Source organism: Pteropus vampyrus, unplaced genomic scaffold (genome assembly GCF_000151845.1).
Source record: "Pteropus vampyrus isolate Shadow unplaced genomic scaffold, Pvam_2.0 Scaffold548, whole genome shotgun sequence".
In the NCBI taxonomy this organism is placed as follows: domain Eukaryota; kingdom Metazoa; phylum Chordata; class Mammalia; order Chiroptera; family Pteropodidae; genus Pteropus; species Pteropus vampyrus.
In genome coordinates, this window is record NW_011889329.1 from 1,833,607 (window position 1) to 1,852,497 (window position 18,891).

Sequence of the window (18,891 nt, forward strand, 5' to 3'; positions counted from 1 at the left end):
CTTTTTTCTCAGGATGGCTTTGGCAATTCGGGGTCTTTTGTGCTTCCATACAAATCTGATGATTTTTTGTTTTGTTCCTTTAAAAAATGCCGATGGCATTTTGATGAAGTTTACATTAAATCTGTATAATGCTTTAAGTAATAAGGTCATTTTAACTATGTTGATTCTTCCAATCCAAGAACACGGAATATCTTTCCATTTTTTTGTATCTTCTTCGATTTCTTTTAATAGGGTCTTGTAGTTTTCATTACATAGTTCCTTCACATGTTGCATTAGATTTATTTCTAGATATTTTATTCTTTTTGTTGCAATTGCAAAAGGAATTCTTTTTTTCCATTTCTTTTTCTGACACTTCGTTGTTAGAGTATAGGAATGCTATAGATTTTTGAACATTGATTTTGTATCCAGAAACTTTGCTGTATTTGCTTATTGTTTCTACTCGTGTTCTTGTGGAGTCTTTAGGGTTTTCTATATAGAGAATCATGTCATCTGCAAATAGTTACAGTTTGACTTTTTCATTTCCCATTTGGCTGCCTTTTCTATCTTTCTCTTGCTCGATTGCACTCACTAGGACTTCCAACGTTAAATTGAATAACGGTGGCGATAGTGGACAGCCTTGCCTTGTTCCTGATCTTAGAGCGAAGGTTTTTAGTTTTTCACCATTAAGTATAATGTTGGCTGAGGATTTGTCATATATGGCCTTTATTATATTAAGGTACTTTCCTTCTATACTGATTTTGTTAAGTGTTTTGATCACAAATGGATGCTGTATCTTGTTGAAGGCTTTTTCTACATCTATTGATATGATCATATGATTCCTATTTTTTTTATTTGCTTATGCGGTGTATCATATTAATCGATTTGCCTATGTTGAACCATCCCTATATGCCTGAGTGAAGTCCACTTGATCATGGTGTGTGTAATCTTTTTAATATGTTGCTGTATTTGGCTTGCTAGTCTCTTATTTAGGATTTTTGCATATGTGTTCATGAGAGATATTGGTCTGTAGTTTTCTTTTTTTGTGGTATCTTTACCAGGTTTTGGTATCAGGGTAATATTGGCTTCATAAAATGAGTTGGGAAGTATTGCCTCCTCCTCTATTTTTTGGAAGAGTTTGAGGAGAATAGGTATTAAATCTTCTTTGAATGTTTGGTAGAATTCACTAGTGAAGCCATCTAGTCCTGGACATTTACTTTTTGGTATGTTTCTGATGATTGTTTCAATTTCCATACTGCTGATCAGTCTATTTAGATTTTCCAGTTCTTCTTGATTCAGTCTAGGAAGATTGTATCTTTCTAAGTAGTGGTCCATTGCTTCTAGGTTATTAAATTTCGTGTTACATACTTTTTCATAGTATTCTTGTATGATTCTTTGTATTTCTGAGGTGTCTGTCATCATTTCTCCTCTTTCATCCCTGATTTTGTATATTTGTGTCCTTTCTCTTTTTTATTTAGCGAATCTAGCCAAAGTTTGTTAATTTTATTAACCTTCTCAAAGAACTGGCTCTTCTTTGCATTTATTTTTTCTATTTTTTTGTTTTCATTTTTATTAATTCAGCTCTTTTGATTATTTCTTCCCTTCTGCTGACTTTATGCCTCATTTGTTCTTATTTTTCTAGTTTTTTTAAGATGAACCATTAGGTTGTTTCTTTGAGCTCGTTCTTGATTTTTGAGATAGTCTTATAATGACATTGACTTTCCTCTCATGACTGCTTTTGCTGTGTCTCAAAAATTTTGTTATATAGTACTATTATTATCATTCGTTTCTATATATCTCTTGATTTCTCTTTTTATTTCTTTCTGACCAAGTCATTCTTCAGTAGCATGTTGTTTAATCTCCATTTATTTGTTCTTTTCCTTTTATTTTTTTTCATTTGATCTCCAGCTGCATAGCATTATGAGTAGAGAATATGGTTGGTATGATTTCAATTCTCTTATATTTGTTGAGGCGATCTCTGTTTCCCAGTATGTGGTCAATCCTTGAGAATGTTCCATGTTCACTACAGAAGAATGTATAAACAGCTGTTTTGAGATGAAAAGCTCTGTGAATGTCGATTATGTCTAATTGATCTGATGTGTCATTTTAAGGATGTTATTTCTTTATTGATTTTCTGTTTAGTTGATTTGTCTATATCCGACAGTGAGGTATTTAGGTCCCCCACTACGATCGTGTTTTTGTCTGTTTCACCCTTTAGTTCTGTTATTAATTGCTTTAAATATTTTGAGGCTCCCTAATTGGGAGCATAGATATTAATAAGTGTTATGTGTTCTTGGTTCATGATTCCCTTTATCATTATGAAGTGTCCCTCGATATCTTTCTTTACCTTTTTTATTTTGAAATCTATTTCATCCGATATTAGTACTGCTACACCTCCTTTTCTCTGAATGCCAGCTGCTTGAAATATCATTTTCTGCCCTTTCATTTTGAGTCTATATTTGTCTTTGGAACTGAGATGTGTCTCCTGGATGTTGCATTTGGTTGGGTTTTGTTTTTTGATCCAATCTGCAACTCTGTGCCTTTTTATTGGTGAGTTCAGTCCATTTACATTTAGGGTGATTATTGAAATATGAGGTTTTCCTATAACCATTTTATCTTTTGTTTTCTGGTAGCTCAATATTTCCATTGCTTTCTTGTCCTTTTGTGTTTTTTTTTTGGGGGGGGGTCAGTTTTGTGGATTTTCCCTGTGGTCCTTATGTTTTATGTCATATACTTTAGTTCTGAATCTTTGGTGTGTTGTTACCATTATGAATATGTAGATGATAGTGTGTGTGTGCGTGTGTGTGTGTGGGTGTGTGTGTGTATTCCATTTTCTTCTGCATGTGCCTTATTTCCATTCTCTTTTATGAATTTCGATTTTTGAATCCTCCCCTTTTCTGTTATTGTTGTTTCAGTTTGTCCCTATGTATGCTGAATGTTCATTACTATCTTGCTTTAGCAATTCTCTTCTTATTGTTTAAACTTATGATTCCCTGTTCTTAGTAAGCATCCCACTCCTCTGCTTCTATCAGCCTACTAGTTGCCTTACTTATAGTTATATGTATAATAAAATGGCAGTAACTATGTACCTATCAGTAATCACTTTAAATGTAAGTGGATTAAATGCTCCAGTCAAAAGACGTAGCTTAGCCGAATGGATAAGAAAACAATATCCATGTATATGCTGTCTACTAGAGGCCCACTTCAGATCAAATGACACTCACAGACTGAAAGTAAAGGGATGGAAAAGAATATTTCATGCAAAAGGAATGAAAAAATGTCAAGGTAGCGATACTCATATCAGGTAAAATAGCCTTTAATACAAAGGCTGTAATAAAAGACAAAATACATTATATAATGATAAAGAGATCATTAAATGAAGAGGACATAACCCTAGTAAACACATACACACGCAGCCTGGGAGCACCTACATACATAAAGCAATTATTGATTGATATAAAAGGAGAGATCAACAGTAATACACTCATAGTAAGAAACATTAACACCCCATTGACACTAATGAACAGATCTTCCAGGGAAGGAATCAACAAGGAAACAGACTAGACCAGATAGATTTAATAGCTATTTTCAGAGCATTTTACCCCAAAGCAGAAAAATATACATTCTTCTCAAGTACACATGGAACATTTTCCAAGAGAGACCACATGTTAGGACACAAAACAATCTCAAAAAATTTAAGAAGATTGAAATCATATCAACCGTCTTCTCTGATCACAAATAGAATTTAGCAATACATTACAAAAATCTTACACCATGATCAAGTGGGATATATTCCTGGGATGCATGTTTGATTCAATAATTGCAAATGAATTAACGTGATTAACCACATTAACAAAATAAAAGATAAAAATCATATGATCATAAGGATTCAGCAGAAACATGGTGGAGTGAGAGACGTCCCTAGATCTCTCCCCTTTAAACAACAATAAGCTGAACATCTAAAACGCAACAAGAAAACACTAAAACTGCACACCAGCACGTTTGAGCATGGGATCTGCGCATAAGAACTACTACAGGTCAGAACCCCGGGTGTCAGGCAGTGGACTGGGAGAAATAAAGAAGCTGCCTCTCACAGCCGCCAGAGCTCCCTGTAGGAGGAGAGAGAGGGGTGAAGGCGCAGAGACATTCCTGAACAACTCAGCCTGGAAGTGCTGGGCAGAAAGCAGAGAAGCGGGGAGGGATCACAGAGAAACCGCAGCTGATTTTTACCATCCCCAGTTGCAAAACCGAGACTGAGCCACAGCCGCCAACCCCCAACCCAGAGCGCCCCTCCCCCCATACCCTCAGAGACAGATCACCACGGAGCCCCAGGGGAATTTGAGCAAACACTGCCGAGACTGAAGCTAACTTTCCCAGCCTCTGGACCTGAGAAGGGTGAAGGGAGAAGGAACGTGAATTTTTCCAGTGAGTTCACTGAACAGCTAGCTCTGCCTTGGAAAGCTGTGAGCTGTGGCTGGCCAGCTGCAGGGCACAGTCAACAGGGCTGAAAGCAGAGAAGCAGGGCGGGACCACAGAGGAACAACAACTGATTTTTGCTGGCCTAGGTTGCAAAACCTAAGCTGAGCTGCAGCCCCCAACCCCCAACTCAGAGGGCCCCCACTCCCCCCATACCCTCCAAGACCTATCACCATGGAGCCCCAGGGTAATCTGCACAAATGCAACCTTAACTGCTAGGGATCCAAGAGGCTTAGATGCCACCTACTGGAAACCAAAATAAGAGCACCTTCTTTGCAGCAGGCTAAACCTTTTTTCTGGAAAAATAACAGGATACACTTCTGTTAATGTCCAGGCGGAGAAATACTCCATTAAACATGATGGACAAGCAAGGTGACAAGGCATCTCAGAAAGAAAGAGAAAAATCTCCAGAAAATGAGCTTACAGACATAGAAATATGCGATTTAAGTGACAGAGAATTCAATGATACTTCTGAAAAAACTCAATGAGATCTAAAAAAAAAAAATCATATGAACAATTTCAGGAATTAAAAAAAAAAGAAACAACTAGATGAGTGGAGCAAGGAGATTGAAACCCTCAAGAAGAACAGAATAGATATTCTGGAGATGAAGAACATACTGCAAGAGTTGAAAAATGAAATAGCAAGCCTGGAAAATAGAGTCGACCAAATGGAGGAAAGGATCAGTGATATCGAAGACAGAAATCTAGAAATAAATCAGAAGGAAGAAGAGAGAAACTGAAGAATGAAAAATAATGAAAGAGAAATACAAGAACTAGCTGATACCATCAAGAGAGGAAACATAAGAATAAATGGGCATTACCTAAGGCAAGGAAAAGGAGCAGGGACTAGAAAGCATTTTCAGACAAATAGTGGACGAGAATTTCCGAAATCTAAGGAATGGACTGGAGCTTGGGATTCAAAAAGTCAACAGAACACCCACTTATCTCAACCCATAAAGGCCTTCACCAAGACACATTGTATTAAAATTATCAAAAATCAACGACAAAGACAGAATTCTCAAGGCAGCCAGGGAGAAGAAAATGGTAAAATATAAAGGAATACCCATTAGATTATCATCGTACTTCTGAGCACAGACCTTACAATCCAGAAAGGAATGGAACCAAGTATTTAAATTATTAAGTGAAAGGAACTACCAGCCTAGAATAATGTATCCAGCTAAGCTCTCCTTTAGATATGAAGGAGAAATCAAGACTTTCCCAGACATACAAAAAATTAGGGAAATCTATACTACGAGGCCTGCACTACAGGAAATACTGAAAGGGGTCAGCTTACCTAAAGCAAAATAGCAACAACAACAAAAATACATAATTAGGAGTAAAGTGACTATCAGGCAAATAGAAGCAGAGGAATGCAACCCTTATTAAGAGCAGGGCGTTATAAGCTTAAATAATAAGAAGTGAATTGTTATAACAAGATTGTAATGAATGTTCAGCATACACATGGACAAATTGAGACAACAATGACTGAAAAGGGGAGGGTTCAAATATCCAAATTTGCAAAGGGGAATAGAGATAACGCACACGCAGAAGAAAATAGGTGACTGTATATAAATAACTATGCTTTACATATTTGTAATGGTAACCACACACCAAAGATTCAGAATTGAAATATATAACATGAAACAAGAATCGGAGGCAAAACCCACAAAAGCCAACCAAAATAAATAGAAACACATGGACAAAGAAGCAATGGAAACACCAAGCTACCAGAAAGCAAAAGATAAAATGGCTATAAGAATACCTCATATTTCAATGATCACCCTAAATGTAAATGGACTGAACTCACCAATAATAAGGCACAAAGTTGCAAAATGGATCAAAAAATAAACCCCAACTATATGCTGCCTCCTGGAGACACATCTCAGCTCCAAAGACAAATATAAACTCAAAGTTAAAGAGCGAAATATGATATTTCAAGCAAATGGCATTCAGAGAAAAGGGGGAGTAGCAGCACTAATATCAGACAAAATAGACTTCAAAATAGAAAAGATAAAGAAAGACACTGAGAGACACTTCATAATGATAAAGGGAATCATGCACTAAGAACACATAGCACTTATTAATATCTATGCTCACAATCAGGGAGCACCGAAATATGTAAAGCAATTACTAAAAGAACTAAAGAGAGAAGCAGACCACAATGCCATCATAGTAGGGAACCTAAATACCCCACTGTTGGATATGGACAGATCATCCAAACAGAAAATCATTAAAGAAATAACATCCTTAAATGACCTTTTAGTCCAACTGGACATTATTGATATTTACAGAGCCTTCCATCCCAAAACAGCTGCTTATACACTCTTCTCTAGTGCACATAGAACATTCTCAAGAATCGACCACATACTGGGACACAGAGATAGCCTCAACAAATATAAGAGGGTTGAAATCATACCAACCATATTCTCTGATCATAATGCTTTGAAACTAGAGATCAACTGCAAAAAGAAATCAGGAAGAACCACAAATACACGGGGATTAAACGACAGTCTACTAAAGAATAACTGGGTCAGAGAAGAAATAAAAACAGAGATCAAGAGATACATAGAAACGAATGATAATGACAGTACAACATACGAAAACTTTTGGGACATGGGAAAAGCGGTCATAAGAGGGAAATTCATATCATTAGAGGCCTACCTCCAAAAAACAGGAATGAGCCCAAATAAACAACTTAACGCTTCACCTTAAGAAACTAGAAAAGGAAGAACAAATGAACCCTAAAGTCAAGAGAAGGAAAGGAATCATCAAAATTAGAGCAGAAATAAATGAAATTGAAAAGAAAAGAACAATAAAAAAAAATAAATGCAACAAAGAGTTTGTTCTTTGGAAAGGTTAATAAAATTGACAAACCCCTGGCTAGACTCACTATGGAAAAATGAGAAAGGACACAAATAAACAAAATCAGGGATGAAAGAGGGGAAATTACAACTGATATTGCAGAAATACAAAGGATCATAAAAAATACTATGAGAAAGTATATAACACCAAATTGAATAACCTAGAAGAAATGGACAGTACTTAGAAAAATACTACCTTCATAGACTGAATCAAGAAGTGGAAAATCTAAATAGACTGATCAGCTGTATGGATATTGAAACAATCATTAAAAACCTTCCAAAAAGTAAAAGTCCAGTACCAGATGGTTTCACCAGTGAATTCTGCCTAACATTCAAAGAAGATTTAATACCCATTCTCCTCAAACTCTTCCAAAAAATCGAAGAGGACACAATACTTCCCAACTCATTTTATGAGGCCAATATTACTCTGATGCCAAAACCTGGTAAGGATAACACAAAAAAAGAAAACTATGGACCAATATCACTCATGAACACAGATGCAAAAATCCTAAATAAGATACTAGCTAACCAAATACAGTAACATATTAAAAATATTATACTCTCTGAACAAGTGGGCTTCATCATCCCAGGGGCACAAGGATGGTTCAACATATGCAAATTGATTCATGTGATACACCACATAAAAAATTAAAAAATAAGAATCACATGATCATATCAACAGATGCAGGAAAAGCCTTCGACAAGATACAGCATCCATTTATGATCAAAACCATTCACAAAATTGGTATAGAAGGAAAGTACCCTAACATTATAATGCTATCTATGACAAAACCCTCAGCCAACATTATACTTAATAGTGAAAAACTAAAAACCTTCCAAGATCATGAACAAGGCAAGGCTGTCCACTATCACCACTCTTATTCAATATAACGTTGGAGGTGCCAGCAAGTGCAATCAGACAAGAGAAAGATATAAAAGGCATCCAAATAGGAAACGAAGAACTCAAACTGTCAGTATTTGTGGATGACATGATTCTCTATATAGAAAACCCCAAAGACTCCACAAGAACACTACTAGAAACTATAAGCAAATAAAGTCTCTGGATTACAAAATCAACGTTGAAAAATCCATAGTGTTCTTATACTCTAACAACAAAGTGTCAGAAAAAGAAGTAGAAAAAGTAATTCCTTTTGCAGCTGCAACAAAAAGAATAAAAATACCTAGGAATATATTTAACGAAACATGTGAAGGACCTATGTAATGAAAAATTACAAGACCCTATTAAAAGAAATCAAAGAAGGTACAAAAAAATGGAAAGATATTCCGTGTTCTTGGATTGGAAGAATCAACATAGTTAAAATGGCCTCATTACCTAAAGCAATATACAGATATAATGCAATCTTCATCAAAATTCCATTGGCATTTTTTAAAGAAATAGAAAAAAAATCATTAGATTTGTATGGAAGCACAAAAGACCCCGAATTGCCAAAGCCATCCTGAGAAAAAAGAACAAGGCTGGAGGCATCACTCTGCCCAACTTCAAATTATACTACAAAGCAATAATAATCAAAACGGCATGGTATTGGCAGAAAAACAGACACACAGACCAGTGGAACAGAATCGGGAGTCCAGGAGTAAACCCATGTTTATATGGGCCAATAATTTTTGACAAAAAAAGCCAAAAACATCCAGTGGAGAAAGGAAAGCCTCTTCGATAAATGGTGCTGGGAAAAGTGGAAAGCCACCTGCAAAAGAGTGAAACTGGACTGTTGTCTCTCACCACACACCAAAATGAACTAAAAATGGATTAAGGACCTGAATATAAGACCTAAAATACTAAAATGCATAGAAGAAAACATAGGAACTAAACTCAAGGACCTTTGACTTATAGAGGATTTTATGAATTTGACCTCAAAGGCAAGGGAAGTAAAAGCAAAAATAAATGAATAGGACTACATCAAACTACAAAGCTTCTGCTCGGCAAAAGAAACCATCAACAACATAAAGAGATAGCCATTCATATGGGAGAATATATTTGCAAATAACACCTCCAATATGGGTCTAATATCAAAAATATACAAAGAACTCATACAACTCAATAACAACAAAACCAAAATGATCCAATCAATAAATGGGCAGAGGACCTGAACAGACACTTCTCCCCAGAGGACATACAAATGTTCAACAAACATATGAAAAGATGCTCAACATTGCTAGGTATTAGGGAAATGCAAATGAAAACCACAATGAGATACCATCTCACAACTGTTAGCATGGCTATGATCAGCAGGACAAGCAATAACAAATGTTGGAGAGGATGTGGAGAAAAAGGAACCCTCATGCACTGCTGGGACTCCAAATTGGCAAAACCACTATGGAAAACGGTATGGAAGTTCCTCAAAAAACTGAGAATTTACCTACCATATGATCCAGCAATCCCTCTACTGTGTTTTTCTCCAAAGACTTGAAAACTCATATCTATCAAGATATTTGCCCACCAATATTCATAGCAGCATTATTCACAGTGGCCAGCACATGGAAGCAACCAAAGTTCGCTGTGATAGATGATTGGCTATGGTATGTATATACAATGGAATATTACTTAGCCATAAGTAGAAATGAAATATTGCCATTTGCGACAACACGGATGGAACTCTAGATAATCATTCTAAGCGAAATAAGCCAGACAGAAAAAGTTGAAAGTTACATATCACTTATATGGGGGATATAAACCTAAAAGCAACAAATGAGCAGGACAAACAAAACAGACTCATGGACTATTGACTAGTGGTTATCAGAGAACTATAGAGTAGTGATTACTAGTGGGGTGGGGGAGGCGGGAGGAGTTAGATGGTAAAAAGGGGGTTAAATATAGCAGGGTAGGGGTAGGGTAAAATGAGTAAAGGGGTCAAATATATGGTATCTGAAGGAAACTGGACTTTAGTTGGTGAACACACAATAGAATATACAGATGTCAAATGATAATGTACAACTGAAAATTATATGATTGTATTAACCAATGTTACCTCAATAAACTTAATTAAAAAAAATTAAAAAATCATATGATCCTGACAATTGATATAGAAAAAGCAGTGGACAAAACCCAGTGTCTTTTAATGATAAAAACTCTCAGCAAAGTGGAATAGAAGAAACGTACCTCAACTTAATAAAGGTCATATATGACAAACCTACAGCTATCATCATACTCAATGGGGAAAGGCTAAAAATGTTTCCTTAAGATCAGGAAGAAGACAAGGATGCCCACTTTAACCACTTCTGTTCAACATTGTATTGGAAATCCTAGATACAACAATCATTCAAGAAAGAGAAATAAAAGGTATTCAAATTAGAAAGGAAGAAGTTAAACTGTCATTATTCGCAGATGACATGATATTATATAGAGAGAACCCTAAAGATCACACGCACGCGCGCGCGCGCACACACACACACACACACACACACACACACACACACACACTCAAAACTGTTAGAAATGATTGACTTCAGTAAAGTAGCAGGATACAAAAGTAATATTCAGAAGTCAGTTGTATTTTTATACACCAATGATGAACTTTCAGAAAGAGAAATTAAGAAAACTGTCTCATTTCAATTGCATCTAAAACAATATCTAGGAATAAATTTAATCAAATAGATAAAAAATCTGTACTCAGAAAATTATAAGTCATTGAAGAAAGAAATTCGAGAAGATGCAAATAAATGGAAACATACTGTGTTCATTTATAGGAAGAATCAACATATTTGAAATGGCCATACTACCCAAAGCAATCTATAGATTCAATGCAGTCCTTATCAAAATGCCAACGACACTTTTCAGAGAACTAGGGCAAATAATCTTAAAATTTATATGGAACCATAAAAGTCCTGGAATAGCCATGGCAATCTTGATAAAGAACAAAGTAGGAGGTATAACACTACCTGATATCAAATTACACCAGGAGGTTATAGTAATCAAAACAGCAAGGTACTGACATAAAAACAGACACATAGATCAATGGGACAGCATAGAAAGCCCAGAAATAAATCCTCACCTATATAGTTATTTATGACAAAGGAGGCAAGAATACACAATGGGGTAAAGAGAGTCTCCTCGACAAATAGTATTGGGAAAACTGGATAGATACATGCAAAAAAAAAATGTAACTGGACCACTATCTTACATCATTTAGAAGAATAAACTCAAAATGGATTAAAGACCTAAATGTAAGACCCCAAACCGCAAAACTCGTAGAAGAAAACATAAGCAGCAAAGTTTCTGTCATTGCTATTAGTAATATTTTTTTCTAATATACCTCCTTGGATAAGTGAAAGAAAAGAACAAATAAATGGGGCAACATCAAACTTAGAAGTTTTTGTACAGCAAAGGAAACCATCAAGAAAACGAAAAGACAGCCTACTGAATGGGACAAGATATTTAACAGTGATATATCTGAGAAGATGTTAATATCCAAAATTTGTAGAGAACTCATACAACTCAGCACACACACACAAAAACAACAAACAAACAAGACATTTCAGTTAAAAAATGGGCAAAGGACCTGAATAGACATTTCTCTAAAGAGGACATTCAGATGGCCAAAAGGCATGAAAAGATGTTCACCATCACTAAGCATCAGAGAAATGCAAATTAAAACCACAAGAAGATATCACTTCATAACTTTTCAGAATGGCTATCATCAATAAATCAAAAAACAGGTGTTGGCGAGGATGTAGAAAAAAGGGAACCTTTATGTACTGTTGGTGAGGTTGCAAATTGGTACAGCCACTATGGAAAACAGTTTGGAGGCTCCTCAAGAAATTGAAAATAGAACTACCTTATGACTCAGGAATTGCAGTTCTGGGTATTTATCTAAAGAAAACCAAAACACAATAATTCGAAAAGATATGTGCACTCTTGTGTTCACTGCAATGCTTTTTACAATAGTAACGATATAGAAGCAACCTAATTGCTATCAATAGACAATTGGATAAAAAATAATTGGTACATATACATAATTGAAAAATCCTCAGCCATAAAAAATAAAATCTTATCATTTGCAACAACACAGATAGACCAAGAAGGTATTATAGTAAATAAAGTAAGTCAGACATAGAAAGACAAATACCATATGTTCTCACTTTTATGTGGAATCTAAGGAACGTAATTAAGAAACAAAATGAAAACAAACTCATAGATACAGAGAACAAACTGGTGATTGCCTGATGAGAGGAGGTTTTGGGTGGCTGGGTGAAAAAGTGAAGAGATTAAGACGTACAAATTGGTAGTTAGAAAATATTCACGAGGATGTAAAGTACAGCATAGACAATATAGTCAATAATATGGTAATAAGTATGTTTAGTGAAAGTGGATTCTAGACTAATCTGGGGGATCACTTTACAAATTAATAAGTGTCTCACTACTATACTATACACTTGAAACTAACATAAAATAGCATTGAATGTCAACTGCCATTGAAAACCAAAAAATAAAAATAATAAACACAATTTCAGGATTTTAAGTTGTTGAAATCCCAAAGGGAATAGCTTAAGACAAAGTCAGATTTAGAGTGTTTTTTTTTTGTTGTTGTTGTTAGCTTTCTCCCATGCTCCTCCCTTGAACATTATTGGCAACATAACTACTTTGTTTAATTGTAAATCATCAAACATTTTCACCGCAACTCTAATTGTACTTGATTTAACATCTATATACCGTACTTAGGGCACCATATATTAAAGAATGTGAGAAGAGCAAACATAGAGGTCAAGCCCATATAAATTTTTAGGTTTTGTGTTTTTTCCCAACATATCTAAACTTCTGATCATTCCTTAGAAGGCCAACCAAGATAAAGAGGGAAGATATGGACCATTATAAAAGGAAACTATCTCCACCTCCACCTCCACCTCCACCTCCACCTCTCTGAATACTCTTTCTACCTGAAGGAAAGCTCCAGGTCTCATTCTTTACTGTAAACTCAGCATCTAGCAGAGGCCCTGGCATCTAAAAAGAGTTAATTTGTAGATTTGCAACCTGTCTCCAAGAAACATTTCCAGGGCATCCTTCCCCTGGACTTATTGTTGACCTTTTCTTGAGTCCTAATTGATAACTCAGCATCAATACATTAAAAACCTATGTCAGCCAACAGGTGGAAACAGCCCAACTGTCCATCAACTGATGGATGGATAAACATGTGGTGTATCCATACAATGGCATCTTATTGAACCATAAAAATAAATGAAGGACTGACACATGCTACAACATGGATGAACCTTGAAGACGTTATGCTAAGTGAAAGAAGCCATCAAACATAAAAGGCCACATACTGTATGATTTCATTTATATGAAATATCCAGAATAGGCAAATTCATCGAGACGGCAGATCAGTGATGATCAGGGAAAGCGGGGAATTGGGAGACGATAGCTAAAGAATATGGAGTTTCTTTTGGGGGTATTGAAAATGTTCTTTAATTGTGATGGTTGTGCAACTCTGTGAATACACTAAAATCATTGATTTGTGTACTTAAATGGGTGAATTTTATAGTATATGGATGATATCTCAATAAAGCTGTTTTTAAAATAAAGTTACTCTCAAATTATTTTGATGGGCACTCCCATTTCAGAAGCCTGGAGTAGGTGAATAGATCTCAATCCCAGTTCTGATTCCTAAGCTTTTTCTCTTTATAGCTCCAGATTCCTTCCAGCCCAACTTGCTGCTCCCTAGCTTTAGTTCTATTACCCACAACAGAGATCTCCTTGGAAGAGAATTGATGCCATGGTGAAAAGAGGAGAAACAAAGACTTTCAGTTTCAGCCTGTGTCTACACATGACCACTGCTCCCAGTTGGGTAGGTGCCCCTTCATGAAGATCAACACTCAATTATTCCCATCCTTGTGTTTTCCCAGGGCCTTGCAAATCCCAAATCAAGTTTCTCCCTAGTGAGATGTAAATAACTTGGATATTTTTTCTTCCATTAGAATATAGTGATTCTATTAATGGAGGGCGATGCTACAAGGTAATTTTCTATGTTCCCTATAGGAAATTGTAACTTTCAAGGAAAAAGGTATAGATTTTTAAATCCTGGTTTATCATGATAAACCTAAGACATTGAGCTGTATACTTCACTCATTATCTTTTTCTGCTTATTTAAAGAAAGGAAACATTTTACATTTCTTGCTTGTTCAATCTATGAGATGCTTTCAATTTCTGACTTTAAGGGAATCTAACCCAATGTAAGGAAATATTATTTTGACACTTAAAAAAGAAAATGTTCTTTTTATAAATTGGATGATAATTTCTAACCATTGTTGATGACTATAAATACCTTTTGTTAAAACCTTCACCAATGAGCAGATATTTCTAAGATTACATCATAATTGAAATTATGACGGGGATACTAAAAGCCCATGCTAGAAAGCCAGTATGGTTTTAATTCAATTAAACAATATTTATTTGGTAGTTAAAGTTTGACTGTGGTATTAGGTGTTCAAAATTTTGGTAAAAATTAAAACTTTTGTTTCACTAGACCATGGCCTGTCTACTTATAACATTTTTTTCCTAGGGTGGTTCTCTGAATATATCACCAAAATGTTTATATGAGGAGTGATAGTCACCATTCCATGTCTTTGAACTTGAACATATCTTAATATAAGACTTTCTTTGAAAAGGGTTTTTAAAAATCATTTCAACAAATTTTAAAAAATCAGTATACATTTTAAAGTTTCTTATCAGCTACTCTTTCTATGTCCTCAAGTACCCAGACAGTGATAGTTTTAGTTATATGTATCTATTTTTCTTGAATAATTTTTGGTTGCAAAGAATGATTCTGCAACCAGCATGAAAAAGGCCAAATAATAAGACTTAAAGGATTATCCAGTATATCCTATAATTAGTTTCATGATCAAAAATAAAGGAATGTCTTAAGTAATTTAAAGTTTGAATGAATTAGTGTATGCATGAATAGATGAATATAGAACATCTATTCATTCGAAATTACTTTTAGGTATGTCATTTCAATGGTGATAAATGTGATATAAAGGGAAGAATCAATTGTTATGACAGTATACATCAGGGGCCTCTGACCTAGTATGGAAAGTCATATCTAAGCTGAAACTTGAATGTGAGTAGGAAGAGTAAAACTGGGGAGAGTGTCCTGGTGAAGGCAATATGTGAATATAAGAAGGCAAGAATTTAATAAGAAAGTAATAGAAATAAAGACAGATAAGAAGCAGAGAGAATCAAAAAGAGAAATATAAGGATTAAAGGTTCAGCTGTGAAGATAGCAGGACAGCAAAGAAGTGAATCAGCAAGCTGGGGGTGGATGAGGGACAGCTGGTGACTCCTGAGAAAATTTAAAGTACTAAATGTTTGTAACCTGGAAAACTTGGTTAACCAGAATGACTTATTCCTCAATTATGCACAAATCCAGGATTTTACTGGAAAACCAAGCAGATTGACTCTGAACAGTCTCAGCATATACTACTCTTTCTACTTCAATATCTGACAGAGGTTCTAGATGACAGATAAACAGAACAGAATCACTGAGTTAGAAGGGAGCTTAAGAGTTATTTATTACACCTTTCATTTTACAACTAAAAACAGAGTATTGGGAGCTGAACCTTACAAAGCAATATGTATGTGCCAGTCACTATTCTAAGTATTTATATAAACTCATGTAATCCTCAGAACAACCCTATGATGTAGAAGCCATTATAATTTTTCATTTTGCAGATGAAAGACTGACTGAGGCACAGAGAATTTATATGACTTGCCTATGGTCACATAGCTCATAAGTCATGCCACAGACTTTGGGCATAATCACTAGTCTATATTTCTCAAAATCATATAGCTGGGTAATGACAGTTCCAAGAATGGAGCCCAGGTCTTTTGACTCCCAGTGCAGGGCCCTTTCCTCTATATTAACCAGAACTCTGTGGTGCTCCCTCAGTTGGGCATAAATTGACCAAATAACATTTCCTTATCTCTACTTTTTTTGAATGCGTTTACCTCTGGGAGTGGGCTACCTAGAATTTGGCCTTCCATCATGGCATTGCCATTTGAAAAGTGAATGTTTTAGAGCTGGCAGAAAGTATTTGTTTACTTCAGTTCAATTCAGCAGTCATGGTAGGAGGCATCTTCCAAGTGTCCAAATGATATTAATGTGCCCCTTTGTGAATGACATAAAGGTAAACAGGCTTCATTGCAGAGTGATGTGCCGAACAGGAGACCAAGGTGTGAAAAAAAATATTAGAAAGTAGATTTCAAAGGCATTGAGTAAAACTGCTGTCAGAATTTCTGGAGAAGATTTGAATGGGTAGAAAAATGCATCTTTGCTGTATCATTTCAAAGCAATTTTATGCTTCAGTTCTCCATACGTCTGTCTTCTGAACACTTCCAAGGGCCACATCTGGGCCTCAGAATTAGCCTGAAGTCTTGTGTGATGGAGTCACCATATGAAGGCTCTCTGGGAGTTATGTAGAAAGTTACACAGTAACGCTTACTTTTGATAGAACACTTAATCATCTTCATCCTCCTCGATTAGGTTGAAAAGACTCAAATGCAGCTTAAAATTGAAAAGTGTAACTGAATGAGAAGCTTTATATCAAATATTGAAAGGCTAAGAGAGAGCCAACAAATGTCTTAGCAGTGACTATTACAACTGGTGCCTGCAATCTGGAGTGACTCAGGTATTCATAGCTGTGAACAAAGACTCACCTTTCTTTTATTTTTCCACATAAGGAAGCATTTATTTGAGGTTTAACATGAAATCCTGCAAATAAAATTTGTATAAACACAAATCCATATTGAGTCATAATACAGGTAGCAAAAAACAAAAACAAAACTAATTGGCAGCTATATACAGTTGGACATGGTTGTGTCTTGTACACTAGCAAGTCTTTTACAAATTAATCATCTTAGATCAACAGAAGACCATCTTCAATATCGTCCTGTAAGATTGTCCCCAGTGTCCTCCTTTAGTATGGCTGATATTTGGTTTGGTGATTGCCACCCCCTTGAGATGCCTTGCTGTAAGTGCTCTGTTGGCCGCTGTAGTCTGCATAGCCCTGTCCATATCCATAGTTCTCATAGTTATACCCAATATAATCATAACTGTCATAGCCACTATAGTTTTGATCACCACCATAGGCACTATTGTAATTTCCATATTCTTGATCATAACAGTTATTAAATCCTTAGTTCCAGATTTGGCCCTGTCCTCAGCCTCGACCCTTAGTACCACCTCTTACACCAACTGCAGCACCTCTTCCTCCTTTTTGTTGTTGCTGTTGCTGCCAGTTTTATTTACCTCTTTGGGTTGTGCAACTTTGATTTCACCCTTCCCAGAACCAATTTGGTGATATCTGCTTTCTAATAATTTCTTTACTGGCTCTTCATCTGTATATGTGATAAAACAAAATCCTTTTCTTTCATTTGTTTTTGTATCCATGGGAAGTTCAATATTTTCAGTCTCTCCAAAGGCTCCAATCTGCCCACAAAACCTATTTTGGGGTTCCTTCCCTTTTAAAACTTTGGCCCTTTGGGATCTATCAATTTGCCATCCAGTTTGTGTTCTTTCAGTTCCAAAACCTTATCAACACTAGCAGCATCTTTGAAAAGCACAAGTCCAAATCCTCTTGATCTTCTGATGACCAAATCTGTTTTAATTGTGCTGTCTAAAACTTCCCCAAACTGAAACAAATATTCAGTCAGATCTTTCTTTCCTGTATCCCAGCTCAAGCCTCCAATAAACATTTTACTGTCATCCTGCTGATTCTTGCTAGCATTGATCTTAGATCCCTCTGTGAATTCCTCTATGTTGCTGTGATCGTTCATGTCCTCCATGGTGGTGGAATTGTTGGCTGGGAGGTGCTGGTGAGCAGTCCAAGTCCCGGCAGCAGCAGTGGTGGAGCGTTGTATGGGGCTGGATTTAAAATGGTGGTGCAAAGATGTCCACCTTTCTGGACTGAACCAGGGAGGAGGTAGTGTGGGATGGAAGAGGACAGATACCAGAAAAATTTCTCAAAGGGTGACTCTACCTTATGGGTAACTGAGTCTATTATGTGAACATTTCAAATACCATCTAATTATTTCTTTAGGATCTTGTTTGATGGCCTGTGGGGTCGTTCCTTTTTTGTTTCTAGTTTTATTGAGATAAAATCGACATATAACATTGTGTAAGTTTAAGGTGTGTAATGTGATGATTTGATATATGTATATATTGTGGAATGATTACAACAAAATTAATGAACATATCCATTACCTCACATAATTATACAACATGTGTGTGTTTTAAGAACATTTAAGATCTCTCTTAGCAATTTTCAAGTATTAAATAAAGTATTATTAGTTAACTATAATCATGATGATGTACATGAGACCCTCAGAACTTATTCCTCTTATAACTGGAAGTTTGTATCCTTTGACTAACATCTCCCCATTTTCCCCACCTCCTTGCCCCTGGTATTCACCAGTCTACACTCTGTTTTTGTGAGTTTGGCTTTTAAAAACATAATTTAAAGATTCCACATGTAAGTAAGACATATTTGTCTTGCTATGACTTATTTCACTTAGCATAATGCTCTAAAGGTTCATCCATGTTGTCATGACTGGCACTGTTTTGTGGGA

At 35.8% G+C, this 18,891-nt stretch overlaps 1 protein-coding gene and 1 pseudogene across 1 annotated transcript in view; one reads left to right on the top strand and one right to left on the bottom strand.

Moving 5' to 3' along the window:
* HS6ST2 (heparan sulfate 6-O-sulfotransferase 2) overlaps positions 1 to 18,891 on the top strand; it is a 327,544-nt gene that overhangs the window by 134,788 nt on the left and 173,865 nt on the right. The gene's annotated exons all lie outside the window — the stretch shown is intronic.
* On the bottom strand, positions 17,238 to 18,190 carry LOC105308104 (annotated as a pseudogene).